Source organism: Vipera berus (assembly GCF_964194415.1).
Source record: "Vipera berus genome assembly, chromosome: 7".
Lineage (NCBI taxonomy): Eukaryota > Metazoa > Chordata > Lepidosauria > Squamata > Viperidae > Vipera > Vipera berus.
Genome location: NC_138209.1, coordinates 23280497 through 23299190, shown reverse-complemented (window position 1 = coordinate 23299190; position 18694 = coordinate 23280497).

Sequence of the window (18694 nt, the reverse complement as noted above, 5' to 3'; positions counted from 1 at the left end):
TCTATAAAGAACCAGATGTAAGAGAAGAAGCTGCAGTTAAGTTCAGAAAAGACAGAGTTTTTACTAATTTCAGATGCTAGAATTCAGATTCAGACACTCCCACTTAAAGACTAGGTTTGCAGTTGGGGAATCTAGCATTGACTCTAAACAGCCATATAACTGATTCATATGATGATATGAAACTCAAACTATTGTAATGTGATTCCCTGGATTTCACTGAAGATGGTCCAGAAATTACAACTGGCCCAGAATGAGGCAGCATTTCTAAGGATCTCATATCGCCCAATTTTTATTCAACTTTACTGGTGGCTTTCTGAGCCTATTTTAAGGTGCTCAAAACCACATCTAAAGACTAACACAGATTAAACCCAAGATGCTTATAGGATTGGCTACTCCTATACAAATCACCATGCCTTCTTATGTCTTTAATAAGGCATCAGCTGAAAAAAGCTCCTTATTAAGAAATATCTTTTTATTCAAACTTCACTGGTCAAACCTTTTGTCCTGTTTGACATTCTGGTTAACAAAGCCCTTGACAGTTGGCTTTGGTTTTTAAGAATCAATTTTGTCATGTCATTGGTCTTATGGGACAAAATATAAGGAATCATGCTCACATGAGGCATTCAAATCATTTCATTGAAGAGCAACACTTCATTATACTCTGGTCTGTTTTGCTCTGTTAGCTGACACGTCTTCAAATGCCTGCCGACTAACCCAAGGACAGCTGTGTGGAAGGCATTGGCGTATCACAGGCAATCTGCAACAAGAGATAAAATTATGGTTTAGACATCAAAGAAACGGATGGTAACTATTCTGAAATCAGATGATTCTCTGCTGCCATTGCCAGTTGGTTACTCTGAGCTCAAGTGTGGGGTGTAAGCTCCCAAATATTTGGAAACTCTCCAGATCTTCAAGGTGCTATATATCAAGCTAGGGAGATGGAAAGATGGCCAAGCCAACTGTAATGGTATTTCTGTTATCATAATGCTGGCCCACTGCAAACAGCTCCTGAAATAGTGATATATAAATTACATTAATATTTATTTGTTTATTTTAATTTATTTTAATGTTTTATTTTAATGTTTATTATAAAATGAGATGTTCAGAGAAAAGTATGAAAGATTGTTAAAGGCAAAGGAAAATAAAGTTAATGGACAGAAATTAAAAGTTTAGCCAAGAGAAGAAAAGGTTGATACATGAGCAAAATGGTAAGCTGTTATTATGAAGATCTGTTCTTTGCCATTTCCTAAACCAGATGTGGATTTAATAGAACTAAGTTGAAACTGATCAATTGGATTATCAGGAAAGAGCAGTTACCTAGGAGTCATCAATCAGGTATATATGCAGCATCTCCAGAATGACTTTTTTTCAGCCTTCAACATGTTCTCCAGAATTGTAACCAAAATTATTAAACCTGTTCTGAAAACATAAAAACTCTAAAGCCTAACTCTTCCTCATGAATGGACAGAAATTTCATTCTCAGCTCAAGTCATCTTCAAACCCCTTGCAACACTCAAGAGACCAAAATACAATAAATAAGTGCACGCCTTAAACGAGGGAAAATTATCCATTTCCCACATTTAACAATATAACCACTTGTTTCAGATTGGGAAGCAGAACTTCTCACTGAAAGTCGATAATAAAAGATTAGACAGATTTCTTACAGTAAGCAAGCAAATAAGACATCACCAACTCCATTCCTGCTTTGTAGGGAAATTATATGGACCTTGTCTATCATTATATATATATATTTGCAATTTGCCCAGCAGCAGCAAGAAAATGGCATGGGAAAAACTCTACCTGAGATTTTGGCACACAGGTTTTAATGCTTGCTGACAGAACAAATCAGTCTGGCTTAGTATAAGACTTTTTTTTTCTATGTAGAAAGGGCAGATTAGTGTACTTAAATGTGGGATTTTGCAACATTCCTGATAGAAATTTCAGTTGAGAGCCTTTACGATATGTGCATTGTTATAGTAGCATGTGCCAGATTCTTGTATTTTGGACACTCTTTCCAACATGGACTCTCTATTTCAGGTTACAGTAAACACTAGGTGTCATCCCAATCAACTTTTAAGAGGGTTTCACAGAACTCAGATATATAGATTTTTTTCTTTTATTGTTGAAGGCATCAAAGTGTATCAAACAATAAATTCATTGTTAGTATTAAAGTGACAATTTTGTCAGACCTATGAATAAATGTAGCTGACTAGGGAATTGATCATGGTCTGGTCCTATGAGCCACTACCTTAAATGATAGGTAAAGGTAAAGGTTCCCCCGCACATGCGTGCTAGTCGTTTCCAACTCTAGGGGCCGGTGCTCATCTCTGTTTCAAAGCCGAAGAGCCAGCACTTGTCCAAGGACATCTCCGTGGTCATGTGGCCGGCATGACTAGACGCCAAAGGCGCACAGAACACTATTACCTTCCCACAGTAGTGGTCCCTATTTTTCTGCTTGCATTTTTACGTGCTTTCAAACTGCTAGGTTGGCAGAAGCTGGGACGAGTAACAGGCGCTCACTCTGTTACACAGCACTCGGGATTCAACCCGCCAAACTGCCGACCTTAAATGATATATGGATTCTAAAGAGACAGTGCATATAAATAAGCAAGAAGCAGACTGATAGAGAAACAGATGAAATGATGTTTTAGAAAGCGCAGCCTTGTCCATGCTTGTCTTGTCTACTACATTCAAGGTGGGATTTCTACCACAAAATACAACTTTCTTCAGGGATCAAATACTGAACTGCACTCCTGCACTTTAATTGTAAATTTCCTCCCTTTGCCAGTTTTCATTTGTTAAGAATTCTTCAGCCTTAAAAATCAAAGAAATACTTTCATGGTTGATGCTGATTTTATTCTGAAAAATAATAATATTCAATCCATGTGGCAGACATTTTAACACTGTTCCTAATGAATTATTATAATTGGAAATGTGTTCCACACATCGTATCTGTTAAAATGAGTTGCTCCCTCACTTTTGCTGCTGTGAAGCCTCATACCTGGTTTGAAGGACTAGTGTTTCTGAGCTAGTCAGCACCTGCTTGGAACACTTGATACACTCCTGATTTCTTTCAAGTGCATCCAAAGGATCAAGACTTAATTAGCAGAGAAATATCTTTTACATAGATCAACCCATTGCAAATTCCCTGAGGGATACAGATTTGTCTCTATTTGGAAGCTCCACCCCAGCGTCCCATTCTCACAAGGCAGCTTGTGTACATTTTTTTTTCATCTGGCAGACATATTTATGCACTGTATGATACACTGGAGCATTTCTTGTGGCAAAGGAGATGTTGTTTTCAGGTAAAGGCAAGGCAAGTTGCAGCAGCTTCAGTGCATACTTATGCTCCTTGAGTGCCAAATCAAACAAGACGGGGCAACTTGCCTCCTCTAATGCTCTTCACAAAGATTCATTCCATGACTCATTTGCTGGCTTGATTAATATAAAAATATTTTAATTTTTTTAATCCTAAGAGTAACCATCCTTCAACGCAAAACTTCATTGACAAGATTGGCCTAAGGCAGCAGATTAAATTGTAATTCAGTGGAGGGAAAAATGCATATTTTTTTATTTCCTCCAAAAATAAATTTGGAAAACAAATTATTATAATAATACAATTTATGCTAAGGTTGATGGAACATGTCAACAAATTCCAAGGGATTTTTGCAAAAAAATATTTCATTCCCTAGTTTACATTAAGTTATTTTATCCTCCTCTTGATTTGCATAACACTGATTTTAAAACTGCTTTATTGTCCCTTGTTTATCTGCTTTTAATGACAAACTGAGCCATCCAAATAATCTAACTTATCCCACTATAGTCAAGAACATGATGGGTAATGTTCCCATGAAAAACAACTGTAAGGAATAATTTGTTTCATGATACTATGATACTCACCCCCTTCATGGATTACTGCCTTGTTGTGGCAAAGGGGCTTGAGTAATTCAGTGTAGCTATGAGCTACGCCGTGCAGGGCCATCCAACATGGACAGGTCATAGCAGAGAGTTCTGACAAAAGGTGATCCACTGGAGAAGGAAATGGCAACCCACTTCAGTATCTTTGCCATGAAAACTCCATGGACAGTACCAAAAGGAAAAAAGATATGATGCTGGAAGATGAGCCCCTCAGGTCAGAAGGCATTCAATATGCTACTGGGGAAGAGCAGAGGGCTAGTACTAATAGCACCAGAAAGAATGAAGCGACTGGGCCAAAGCTGAAAGGATGCTCAGCTGTGGATGTATCTGGTGGTAAAAGGAAAGTCCAATGCTGTAAAGATTTTTTCTCCATAGGAGCCTAGAATGTAAGATCCATGAATCAAGGCAAGCTGGATGTGGTCAAACAAGAGATGACAAGAGTGAACATCGACATCTTATGGACAGGAATGGGTGAATTTAATTCAGATGACCATCAGGTATACTACTGTGGGCAAGAATCCCTCAGAAGAAATGGAGTAGCCATCATAGTCAATAAAAGAGTAGGAAAAGCAATACTGGGATACAATCCTCAAAATGACAGAATGATCTCTGTGTGAATCCAAGGTAAACCATTCAATATCACAATAGTCCACGTCTATGCCCCAACACTGGTGCTGAAGAGGATGAAATTGACCGATTCTATGAAGCCCTCCAGCACCTTATAGAACTAACACCAAAAAATGATGTTCTTATTATCATGGGGGATTGGAATGCTAAAGAAGGAAGCCAAAAGATAACCGGAATAACAGGCAAGTTTGGCCTTGGAGTACAAAATGAAGCAGGGCACAGGCTGATAGAATTTTGTCAAGAGAATACGATGGTCATAGCAAACACTATTTTCCAACAACCCAAGAGATGGCTCTACACATGGACATTACCAGACGGTCAACACAGAAATCAGATTGACTATATGCTCTGCAGCCAAAGATGGAGAAGCTCTATACAGTCAGTAAAAACAAGACCAGGAGCTGACTGTGGCTCAGACCATGAGCTTCTTGTTGCAAAATTTAGGCTTAAACTGAAGAAAGTAGGGAAAACCATTAGGCCACTCAGGTATGAACTAAATCATATCCCTGACAAATATACAGTAGAGGTGACAAATAGATTTAAGCAGTGCTTTTTTTGTAAAAGAAAAAGGTGCCGGAACTCACACATGTGATACAACCCGCCTTGCCTACCCTACAAGGTTCCATCCAAAAAAGGTGCCGGAACTCCGTTCTGAGCGTTCTATGAGAAAAAAAGCCCTGGATTTAAGGAATTAGATCTGATAGACAGAGTGCCTGAAGAACTATGGACAGAGGTTCGCAACATTGTACAAGAGGTAGCAACTAAAACCATCCCAAAGAAAAAGAAATGCAAGAAAGCAAAATGGCTGTCTGAGGAAGCTTTGCAAATAGCTGAGGAAAGGAGGGAAGCGAAAGGCAAGGGAGAAAAAGAAAGATACGCCCAATTGAATGCAGAATTCCAGAGAATAGCTAGAAGAGATAAGAATGCCTTCTTAAATGAACAGTGCAAAGAAATAGAAGAAAACAATAGAACAGCGAGGACCAGAGATCTTTTCAAGAAAATTGGAGAGATGAAGGGAACGTTTCATGCAAAAATGGGCATGATAAAGGACAAAAATGGCAGGGACCTAACAGAGGCAGAAGAGATTAAGAAGAGGTGGAAAAATTACACAGAAGAACTATACAGTAACAAGCTTAACATCCCTGATAACCATGATGAGGTTGTCACTGACCTCGAGCCAGACGTCCTAGAATGTAAAGTGAAGTGGGCCTTAGAAAAGCTGAGCAACAACAAAGCTAGTGGAGGTGACAGTATTCCAGCTGAGCTATTCAAAATCTTAAAAGATGATGCAGTAAAAGTGCTACACTCAATTTGCCAGCAAATTTGGAAAACTCAACAGTGGCCGCAGGATTGGAAAAGATCAGTTTACATTCCAATTCCAAAGAAAGGCAGTGCCAAAGAATGTTCAAACTATCGCACCATTGCACTCATTTTTCATGCTAGTAAAGTTATGCTTAAAATCCTACAAGCTAGACTCCAGCAGTATATGGATCAAGAACTACCAGAGGTACAGGCAGGATTTCGAAGAGGCAGAGGAACTAGAGATCAAATTGCCAACATACGCTGGATCATGGAGAAAGCTAGGGAGTTCCAGAAAAACATCTACTTCTGCTTCATTGACTATGCTAAAGCCTTTGATTGTGTAGATCACAACAAACTGTGGCAAGCTCTTAAAGAGATGGGAGTACCAGACCATCTTATTTCTCTCTTGAGAAAGCTATATGCGGGTCAAGGAGCAACAGTGAGAACTGGACACGGAACCACTGATTGGTTCAAAATTGGGAAAGGAGTCCGGCAAGGCTGTAGACTGTCACCCTGCCTATTTAACTTATATGCAGAGCACATCATGAGAAAGGCAGGGCTAGCTGAATCAAAAGTTGGAATTAAGATTGCCAGAAGAAATATCAACAACCTAAGATATGCAGATGATACCACTCTAATGGCAGAAAGTGAAGAAGAACTAAAGAGCCTCTTGTTGCGAGTGAAGAAGGAGAGTGCAAAAGTTGGGTTGAAACTTAACATTAAGAAAACCAAGATCATGGCATCCGGCCCTCTCAATTCCTGGCAAATAGATGGGGAAGAAATGGAGGTAGTGACAGATTTTATTTTCCTGGGCTCCAAGATCACCGCAGACGGGGACTGCAGCCAAGAAATTAAAAGACGCTTGCTCCTGGGGAGGAAAGCCATGGCAAATCTAGACAGCACACTAAAAAGCAGAGACATCACCCTGCCAACAGAAGTGTGTAAGAAAGGCTGAGCGCTGGAGAAGACTCCTGCGAGTCCCTTGGACTGCAAGGCGTTCAAACCGGTCAGTCCTAGAGGAGATCAACTCTGACTGCTCTTTAGAAGGCCAGACCCTGAAGCTGAAACTCAAGTACTTTGGACACCTAATGAGAAGGAAGGACTCACTGGAGAAGAGCCTAATGCTGGGAAAGATTGAGGGCAAGAGAAGAAGGGGACGACAGAGAATGAGGTGTCTGGATGGAGTCACTGAAGCAGTAGGCGTGAGCCTAAATGGATTCCAGAAGATGGTAGAGGACAGGAAGGCCTGGAGGAACGTTGTCCATGGGGTTGCAATGGGTCAGACACGGCTTCACAACTAACAACAACATGATACTAACATTGTGTCAAAATCTTGGTCAGTTCCACATTTTATGTGTTGAAAATTGAGTTGACTCCATGGCTATAAATCCCTTCCATGCTAGGGTTCTTCAATTAAGTAAGCTCTTACTTTTCTGCTACCAGGAGAAAAGAAAATTAAAATTTAGTTCTGCATTATAATTTTAATATAATGCTGTATTTTCATGCCATATCCTTCCCTTATCATCAAGATGCATAATTTCAGGATAACAATACCAATAACACTTAGACTTATATACCACTTCCTAGTGCTTTGCAACAATCTCTAAGCAGTTTATAGAGTCAGCATAATACTGCCTCCAACTATCTGGGTCCTCATTTTACCAACCCCAGAAGGCTGAGTCAACCTTGAGCCCCATCAGAAACTAACTCCTGGCAGTGAGCAGAATCAGCTGCAATACTGCATTCTAACTGCTCTTGTGATAACTAACTTTTATCATATAATATGTTATTAAAGACTACGGTTCTGAGCCCTTTTAGTCACGTTGGCCCATGCATGATTGATGTTGAATGTCAATCCCCAGCATCCTTGGTTAAGATCATTTGACTGTCTTCTAAAGCAGCTGAGATAAGCAGCAATGGCTATGACAGGAACAGCCACTTCTGGAGGTGATTCACCCGAGTTATTAACATGGGAAGACATTGGAATTTTCCAGCGTCTCCTGATTTGCTTGTGGAGGGTGGGGAGGAAAGCTGATTGGTGACTTTGCTCCCCATCTACCTAAGGCCCTAAGCCATGTAGTGAAATGGAGCAAGCTGCCTTGAGAGGTGGGACTTTTGTTTCATGCAAGAATGGTAAAAACCTGAATGTAATCCATCAACAATGCTTCTGCTCTTAGAAATTAGCAGTACGTGGGCTGGACACACATTATAAGCTATCTTTTGCCCTACAGCTTCAGGTTCTGCCGCTCAAAGGAAGGTTAAACTTGACAGAATGAGGATAAGTAGTATCACCTGGGCATTTCATATAAAAAAGATCAGATGAAAAATATTTTGCCCACAACAACATTTTACAGTTTCTAATTACATTTACTAGAACAAGAAGCTTTAAGGAGTGTAATAGTCATTGTACAGATAAGGAGTGGTGGATAAGAACCAGGACCTTCCCAGGTCATGATCTAAAGGGCAGTTTTGCTCAGTTGGTATAAGGCATCCAAATATTTTTTTCCTCAGAAATGTTTTCTTTTATTTTCAGTCCTCAGAACTTCAGAATATTATTTTGAAGAAATGAATTATAGCAAAGCCATATTCACTAGAATATAGACAGTTGAGTGTGCCTAGAATCTGATCCAAAATAGTGTTTAAGATTTGTATATAGGCATATTTATAAAAATTTGAAAATGAAAGGATATTTCTACAAATATTGCCAATTAATTAGCACTTACATAAATTAATATCTTGTTTAATTATGTATGCAAACACACATGAACTTCTGCAAACACACATGCTCACACACACACATCAGAATTTACCAGCTTTTCCAAGCATTTTCTTCTTTTCTTCAGAAGAACTGCATTAAAAATAAATGAGAATAATTTTGCACGGGACATATACACATTATTTGCCATGACGAAAGTAGTTTGTTCTACAAATGCACTCATGCTGTTTCTTTTCGCAGAGCTATGAAGTGCACAACCATCTTGATTGCAATTATGAAAAGTGTTTGCCTCAAAATAAGAACTGCATTAGCATCAAAATTTCCATTTTTTTTTCTTATGGCTATGCTTGCTAAAAGATTACTGCTCATAATGTTTAAAATATCCCCACCAAGTCATCACTTCTCCACTAGATGAGAATGCCCTGAGCCCATTAAGTCTTATAACTGGGTTTGTGTTCCTACATGGGGAGAGGGATTGTACGGTGCGTATGTGTTCATATCCACACACGCCACCTGTCCATATATATTTACTGTATGTACATTTTTATATGCTTGCACACACATCTATGCATGAAGATAAGTACAGCAGCAGACTGTTTATTTTTCAGGCAACTTTGTCAGATGCTCCTATGTGCCCATCCTATAAATATTTCATGCCCAATATTTAATATTATTCGTTTCCCAAATCGGATCAGCTTTGAAATGCTCCTCAAAGTGAATTCTCTTCTAACAATGGTTTGATGCAAAAGCCTTTTTTCCTCTCTTCAGAAGAAGAGGTTGCACATGGTCTGCTGCCATAGCAGCATGAATAGTTCTTTTTTAATGGAAAATCAAAGATACTTTACATTAATTCAGAGAGAAGTGGTGAGAAGGGAGGAAGGCAAAGCTGGACACATACACACCTTGTGCTTCAAACATGGGAAAACAACGTATCTTTCTTTCTCTGAGTCTGTGATTATTACCCAGCCTGTTTTTGAGCTATAATGGGAAGTGACAAGTTTATGTAAATGATCCACCCAAGGATTTTGCTCTTATAAAACAGAGCAGTTACTCTGGGCTTTCTAATTATTTCATGCCTTGTGGTTCTGCGATAAGGCAGAGATGACGATACTTGGAAAGTCTATTGTGATTGACGTGCCACTGTCCCTGTGGAACTCATTAAGGTTTGTGTTTTATAAAGGGGGAAGAAAACCCTACCAGGCAAAAATAAAATAAAATAAAAATAAATCAACCATTTTTTAAAATCCCACTGGTGATGGCTCTTTCTCTGTTTATTTGTTTGGAATTCTGTGTTTATGGAACAATCTTAAAATGTAAGAAGGATTTCTGCTTGCTTACTCTGGAGAAGCTCTAGTTTTTAGCTTTTATGTGTGGATACTTTTTCCTAAGCTGATTATGCCAGATGATTGTCTATATGCAAGGTCATCGAATGCATTGTGAAATATTCATTAGGTAGTGTTATGAAGAATTAAAGGCTAGACCACTCATCATTTCTTTTAATTTATAGAATTATACTCATCTCCCTTTTTCTTTGATGGAACTAGTGATAATATAAAGGTATGTATCTATGTATATGTACCATATATTTTCTTTTTTAATTATTGATCTCATTAATTAAATCATAACATTCCAGATTAGGGTGTCAGCCTTGGAAAATATTATATATATATTCCTGTTTCATCCATATGAATAACCTATCTGTTAATTGGCCTATCGGAGCCTGTCAAAATCCATTGTTATGTTATCGAATAACCAAATGATAAACTGTTGGGGAAGTCCACATACGTACTTCTAGGACAATTTTTCTCTGCTGGATGGAGTTATGATACATTTAAGACCTTGCCCATATTTCCTTGAACTGATATCTCAGTATGGTTCCACTTTTCCTTTCTACTCTTTTTCCCATAAATATATACATATTCAAATATATGTAGTTTCAAACGTAATGACAAATTTGAGGTTGCATATCCAGTTATGTAGTTACAGATTGAGATAGAAATAAAGAGACAGAAGTGAGAATGGAGAATGTGAACTTTCAACATATTTTGTTTCTATGATTGCTGAAGTAGAAGAGATAAAAGTACTTAACATACATTTGTACAATTCTTATTCTGGCAATTTTTTCACCTATTGATTAGTGTTGAAATTAACCACACCAGTTACATTATTGTGGGTATCTAAGCCTTTGCATTATTGAATTAGAAATTGATTGGGAATGATCCGTGCATCATTCAACAGGCTCAACACATCTGGAGAACATCAGGTTAGTTAAGACTGCCCTGAGGTTTACCATTTTTGCTAGCTGAGATTCTTCTACCAGAAGACACCAGCTAACTGTTTTTGCATATATGTGTTGTTACTGAGCAAAGGATCGTTTGCCAGGAACTGAACAATGATATGACATTTGTGTTAAAACTTCCACAATGTTCTTATTAGCATCCATCTTTAAAGAAAGGGAGTATATTATTCACAATCTAATAAGTTTCATTTCATTCATTCAGATTAAGCAATTCTTCTAAAACCCAGGAAGAAACAAGTTATCAACACGATTTGGCTGAGTTTACATGACACACCAAAAAGCAATTAGAGTGTTGTGTGAACCCAGCCTATGTTCATTCTTTTATAGTTCAGTGAATTGTGCAAATCCAGGCAATTGAGTTGGCTGAATATTAACCCTGGAAAAATATGTTGTAAATATACTCAGATTTCTTCTGGTGGTTCCATTGAAGAGAATATCATGAGATGCAGCTTTTCGTGATGTGCTTACAGTGACATGGTTAATTGTCTCAGACAGCTGCTGAAGATACTATATAGAACCTTATGTTTAGAAAATATCTGGTTGTCCTAATCCTCTGATTTCTGAGACCTAATATATTATGGTCTGTTTTTAGTTGAAATTTAAAAACAAATTAAATTACTCATGTAGTACACCCATTATGCTAATCTATAATCTATAGTTTGTTTGAGCAGGCTTAGCATGTTTATGAATGGAGAAAATTGTGACATTTCCAACTAACCTTTGTTAAACTAACTAGGGCTTATGTATGTATTCATTTAGGCTTGGTAACTGATTTATTAACATGTTTTATAAAGCTGCCTAAAATGCATCTTAAAAGAAGCCTGCAACAACGTCACTGGTCCAAAAAAATCCCAACAATTAGATAAATTGAAGGTGGAATTGTGTTCCAGTGGAGTGTGCAAATAAAATAATTGTGGATAAGTAGAACAAAGTGAAGATCTTCCAAAACCGGCTGTTATAGTAAGTAGTGTTTACTTAGCACTCTGGAAATCAGGTGTTTTACCTATTTTATCTAGTAGAGTTTAATTCAATTTCTGCCACAAATATTATAAAATGTTTCTAAAAGTTCCCCATGCTGTTACTGGCAAATGTGAGACATTCTTGTTGTGTAGGCACTGAGTGAGACGGAAGGTTCAAAACAGCAACATGCTTTATTGAAGGTCAGAACAGAACTGAAGCAACAAGGGAGCTGCTCGCAGCTATTTATACGGTTGGCCGATAGGTGGCGACCAATAAATTTGAAGCATAGGTTTCCCGCCCAAAGACCTACTTAGCCGGCTGGGGACAACCAGTCTGGGCTGGCTAGCAACTGATACAACATACACGTGAACTAGCACTTAGCAATTGAATGCAAGCAATTAGCAAGCAGTGCAATGAGCAAACACTTGCAACATATACAAAAGGCCAATACATTACAATTCTCTTTCTAGGCCTAGTTTCAGGACTATGGCTGACCCATTTTGATATTTTTAACAGCACAAGTTAATGTTTTCTGAGTGCTTCTTATCTCTAGACAAACCACCTGCTAGCAACTGTTGAATGTTCTAATTTGAAATGTGCAATTATGGTAAAGCAAATGTGTATTTTTTTTCAAATTTGATATTGGCATTACTAATTTTCCTAACATTAGTTGGTTGCTTTTCTTTTCAGCTTTTATGCCACAACTATACCTTCCACAGATGTCTTCTTTGCTTAAAACACTAAACATTTAGATACAGCAAGTCTGAAAGAATTTCAGCATAACCGCAACAGAACAAACAAACTGCACTTGCTCTTTCTAATTATGAGACGCCCACGTATAGTAATAGGGAAAAAAAATAAAGCTTTTGCCCAAAGGTACCAGGAAAATCCTTCCTTCCTTCCTCATCCCCAGAGGAGAGGTTAAAAAAAGTCAAGATGGCGACTATGATTGTGTGGTCACAGCCGCAGTCTTGGCATTTTTTTTAACCTTTCCCTATCCCCACAGATCTCCCTGCTTGCTTTCTTCCTTCCTTACCTCAAACACACACACACAGACACACAGACACACAGACACACACAACCATGAATTGGAATAATGCTGAGGGAAAGAGAAGTGCTGCAGGGATCTAGCTGGTTTTCTATTTTTCATACGTTAAGATCATTGATTCTCCTGCATCAAGAAGATTTGCCTGAGGAAACAGAGTACAGCTAAATGCCTGAAGATCAAAGCTTTGGCTTTGGCTGAATCCGTCAATCAATGCAAACTTCGGTTTCTCTTCACTCTGCAATTTGGAGGTATGGGACATGAAATCCTCCTCACTTTACCACTGAGCTGCTCTGGTACTCTCAGCATAAACATACAGATTGTGGTGTGTAAATGGAATTCAAAACATTTGAATTTGAAATAGCTTTCCTGGCTTCATAAATGTTCTGATGTGGTCCCGACAGTTTCAGAAACTCAAAAACAGAATCAGTTCAAGCTTGAGACACTTCTAAGAATGCTTGAAAAAGTATCCAAATACCTCTGGAAAGGTCAGAACAGCTATTTTGAGCTAAAAATGGGGCATTTTGAACTCAAAGTGTTTTGAGCTAAAAACACTTTGAATTTGAATGGCACAGATACATATATCAGAGGAATAAATTAGTTTTTTCTCACCCAATTAACTCAAAAAGGTCTAAATCAGATCAGATTTCAAAGAAATAATTATTCTATTTCAAATCAGACCAGTATTCAGCCTCGCCTCTTCACTTTTAACACACAGTGGTTCAAAGATTGGACAGATATCTTTCCAATTATTTCAGTTTTTTAGATGTCATTGATCAATTCTAGTAAGCTTGTCCATTAAATTGCAATCATCCCTTAAAGGGGATTTACTTTATAGTCTTGTGTATTCAAGGTTATTTGGGTTTTTTTTTTAATGAACAAACATTTGGAGTTAAAAATCACCAACTTAAAACACGAGCTTCCTACTTCCCAGTTATAAAGAGAGTTCTGCTTTTGTAAAAGACCTTTCCTGTCTTCTCTCTTTCTCCACATGCAGTAACCCACAGTACTAAAATTTCCTCTAAAGAATCCACCACCACCACCACTGAAAAGGTCTGAACAGGTATGGTCAATGTCAAAGGAATAAGGAGACCACTCTGTAACACTCTGCAAGTTTTTGCAATTTGCCATAATCATGCTCATTGATGAAATATATTCATAATTCATAATCATAAGAGCCCTGGTGGCACAGTATTTAGAATGCAGTATTGCAGGCTAACTCTGCCCACAGTTTGGAGTTTGATCCTGGCGAGAATCAAGGTTGACTCAGCCTTCCCTCTTTCCAAGGTCAATAAAATTAGAACCCAAACTGGGGCAATATACTGACTTTGTAAACTGCTCAGAGAGTGCTGTGAAGCAATATGGAACACTACATAAGTCTAAGTGTTATTGTTATTGCTGTAATCAGTAATGAAGAAACTTGATCATTTGCTTGCTGGTATCCCAGTATTCAGGTTAGAAATACATGAAGATTCTGACCAAAACGTAGACTATAAGTATAAGGAATGCAAATTATCCTTATTTAGCAGAAATCTTTAGTATCCCAACTGACAACACTCCTAATATTGCAATGTTCCCATCACATGTAAAGTCCCTTCATCATAAGGCATTTCAATATCTTGAAATGTATGTCAAGATGGTAATCAAAATGTGTGTGACTTTTTTTATCAAAAGTAATTACACCTATGTTTCCTACTAAAACTCATATTTCAAAACACAGTATAAAAATAAAAGTGATGTGTAAACTATATGGTTCCACTTTTTACAAGATTAATCTGGCCATTTGTGCCTCCAGTGAGAATTCTGAATTTATTCTATTATCCTACCCACCTCCTCTCATCTATTCATGATATTCTCAAGAATTTTATCCAACACTAAAGCTCAAATGCATCAATATTTTTATCATGCTTATTAAAAGTCCAACTTTCACATATAGAGTGTCACAGGAGATATAGACATGTCATGGCATCTGAATACCTCTTTCGAAGACTTCATTGTAACTTACCAAGCTTAGTGCTTTATTTCTTTGTGTTCCATTAGGTACTATCCCTGTGCATAAACATCATTTTGGTTCTTAGAAGAATGTATTAGCAATGAAAAATCATTGGATTGGTAGAAACATGTTTTCTAAATCATAGATCATCCAATTACATTTTTTGTCATCATTTCCAACTTTGGTATTTGAGTGTCCAACAATAAGTAGCATATGTTGCTTGCATACTTTGGTTATTTCAGATTGAAGTTGACAATACAACTTGTCAACTACCTCTTCTGCATTAGTGCTTGAGTCATAAACTTGAATAACCATTATATTAATGGGTTGTCCATGAAACTGATATTATTAGTCATTGATTGCAATGTACCCAGTGTCATCCTGTCTATGAAAGTAATGATGTTCCTTTGTTTTTCATGGCCTGAGTAGTAAACAGTTAATCCAGTCCCACTCCATTGCAATTCATGCATCTTGCGTTCTTGTATTTTTTTTTTACAATGGATGAGTTTAATGTTTTTTCAATGTTTTGACATTGTAAGCCACCTATAGTTGTTGGTTATGAGATGGGCAGCAAATAAATTTCATAAATAAATAAATAAATTCCATGTTCTTACTATAATTCTGCCTTTGGATTTTTTTAAAAAATTTTGTTTTATACCTAGCATCAGGAATCAAGATCTGGGAAGGCTTTAATGTAGTTCTGGTATAAATGTTATTATTAGCTAGAAAATCCTGAACTCTTCTTCAGTAATACATTAAGTATCATCCAACTTAAGGGGCTCATAATCCATCAATCACTTTATCTTGCCTACATGTGGTTTTCTTGATAAAATACAGAAGTATTTTACCATTGCCTTGTCCTGCACTGTATGAAAGAACACTCTATCATTACTAAAATTATCATCCATTTCCAACATAGCTGCTGTCTCATACAGGTGCCTCTTTGCTGTAGCTGGACACCACTGATGATCTTCACATCTTGTGACCCAACAGGGAGTAAAACTCTGTGTATGAACCCCAGCATGTTTTATTCTTTCTTCCAGGAACATCCCCTCTCACTATGATGAGTATCATAGCATAACTTGGAAAGATTCATCAGCATTATAAATTACTAATATTGTGCTATATCTCACTATAATTGACAATTTCTGTATTATTTGGATGAAGCAATGAAGAAGGTCAAATCCTTAAGAACCAGTGGTGGGATTCAAATATGTGAACAACCGGTTCTCTGTGTGGGTGCCTCTTCCAGAAGTCCATTCTGGGCCTGGGCAACAATAAAATTAGCTACTGTTTCTACCAAATTGGTGGGAACCAGCTGAATCCCACCTCTGATAAAAACCAACGGAAATCAATAAAAAATCAGTCTTAATACTTATGATACTAAGACAAGAGATAGTAATGTCTCTGTTACAGTGTTTTCTCACCTGGATTATTCCAAAGACAGAAAAAGAAACAGTCCATATGGTTATAACTTTGTAGATTAGCCTTGAATAGGATCAGAAAGTGCTGATGGCACACATCCTTAATTTGGAGAATGAGTTCAATGGACTCTTACACTCATCAACCATAATGTTTACAACTTGAATATCTGGATGCCAGCTGATCTCCCAGAGAGAGTTGGAGGTAGGCCAAAAGGCAGAGTAAATGGCATACATACTTCAAGTAAGATGATACCCGTTTCTCTTTTATCAGGTTAGTTTGTTAGAAGTGTATTAGATTCTGCTACTGTTGTTGGTACCATAATCTAGGAAGGAAATCTAGGAAAAAGTCTTGGCTTATGGGAAAAGATAACTACAATCTTTTTTTTTCTTTTGAGCTATCTATGCAGACCACATTAGCCTTTTTTATCTCCCCAGATTAGTTTGTGTGGTGCCTGACTGTCTTAGAATAAAGTCTGGGAATTTCCTGCAAAGTGTATAATATGCTTGAGGTCTCCAGCTTTCAACATTTAATTGCCAGAAAAGTAGGGTGTATTTTGTTGGCTTCTTTCCACTGTGATGTAATTTGGGGACTATGAAAAAGACAGAAAATGGAAAACACCTTTGAGGAACTCTGTATCTGAAAATTGGGTAATAAATTAAATAGGGACCATACTGAAATGTTCTGTCTTAATAAGTGAGGGTAACAATGGCCTCCATTTCATAGCTATGTCAGATATTTGGCTATTTAACCATATTTAACAACCACATATATATTTTTTTGTTTCTTTGTTTTGAGAATGACTATAAACAAGTCATTTATCAACTTCTATATTTAGCTCTTTCCTTAAAAGAGCAGGAATAAAATCATTCACAGAATAGTTATCTAAAATCTTGCTACAAATAAGTAATGGGATCAACAATTCCAAAATTGATAATCCCCTGAAGAAAACATTAAAAATATAATTTAAAGTATAACATGTTCCATGATAAGTGGTTTTGCTAATTAAAATCTTGAAAAATGTTCTTCAGGCAAAAAAGAAGTATCCCATTTTTATAGGCTAGACAATTGTAAAGGGGACATTTTCACTAGAGGCATTAATATATGGGCCAGTATGAAGTTACAGATTTTGTATCTCCTTATCATCAGATTTTTCACTATGGTGTATTTTTCAATTAAAAAACCATTTTTAGAACAAAACCAGGAACGCTTTACATATAAGAAATATATTCTTTCACTGAATTTGACAGATACTTCAGGTGATATTTTTGGTATTGCTTTTTCTTCTCTGTACTTTGAATTCCCATATGTCAGGCTCAACATGGAAATTATGCAACACTACATATGGAGTTGGACCTTTCCTCCTTGAGGATTCATGTCTTTACTATTATAAATGTTACAGAACAAACATAAAGAATGTGTAAAGAATGAGAATGATGCTAGTTATTTGGGCAGTAAAACTCCTGTTCTTTTCTCTACAGAAATATAAAGGAATGGGATGGGGAAAGAGCTCAAAAATGCAATAAACCAAACAAGGTTAGGAAAGCTACAAGGAAAACTTATTAGGTTCCCAAATATGAAACATGAGAGAGAAACAAATCCCAGGCAGAATTAGTATATCGAGTTCCTTCAACATACTAATTCAAAACATGGTTTATTTGTTGGTGGCTGTTATATAAACCCTGCTAGTACAATTTGTAAAGTAGGCTTCAGGCTTTAATCTGTTGTGTGAATCTCACCAATTGTGGTTAAATCAAAAAATATGATTAAGCAAATCATGGTATGGAGGAGTTCTCGGTTTTAAAAAAGACACTGTTTCTGAAAATTGCACAGAGATGAAACTGCCTGCTAAATGATTAGCAGAAAGAAAGAAAGAATTAATATATATCATAAATTTATCCCACACAGTGCAGTTTACTGTACAGTTTAATGACATGATAGAATATTTTTTTAATTTAGAAGGGTACTTGTTAAAGAAGAAACTCTGTTTTATGTATTCTTATTATATAATAATGCATTCATTAGCAAACTTGTAAATTATTAACTAAAAATAAAGGCTGGGAAATGAAGTTCCCACACCTTTTCTTTTACAAAGTTTCTGAGCTAATTCAAATAAGTTTAACTTCAAATATTATCATAATCTTTGGGTTGGACCAACATTACTTGGCTAGAATATCACTGCAATTGAAATATCATTAATATCAGTAAACATCAAACTCTCAAAACCTGGATATGTCCCCCAGAAGGGGAAGACAGATTGTTAATTAGAGCCCTTGATGTAGTTATTATCAGTCTAGATTGTTTTGGCAGCTTGGTGATTGCCTATGTTTTATGTTATATTGGAAGGCACCTAGAGCTACTATTGTGAGAAAGGCAGCTGTATAAATAACAAATCAGTTGCATTAACATTGC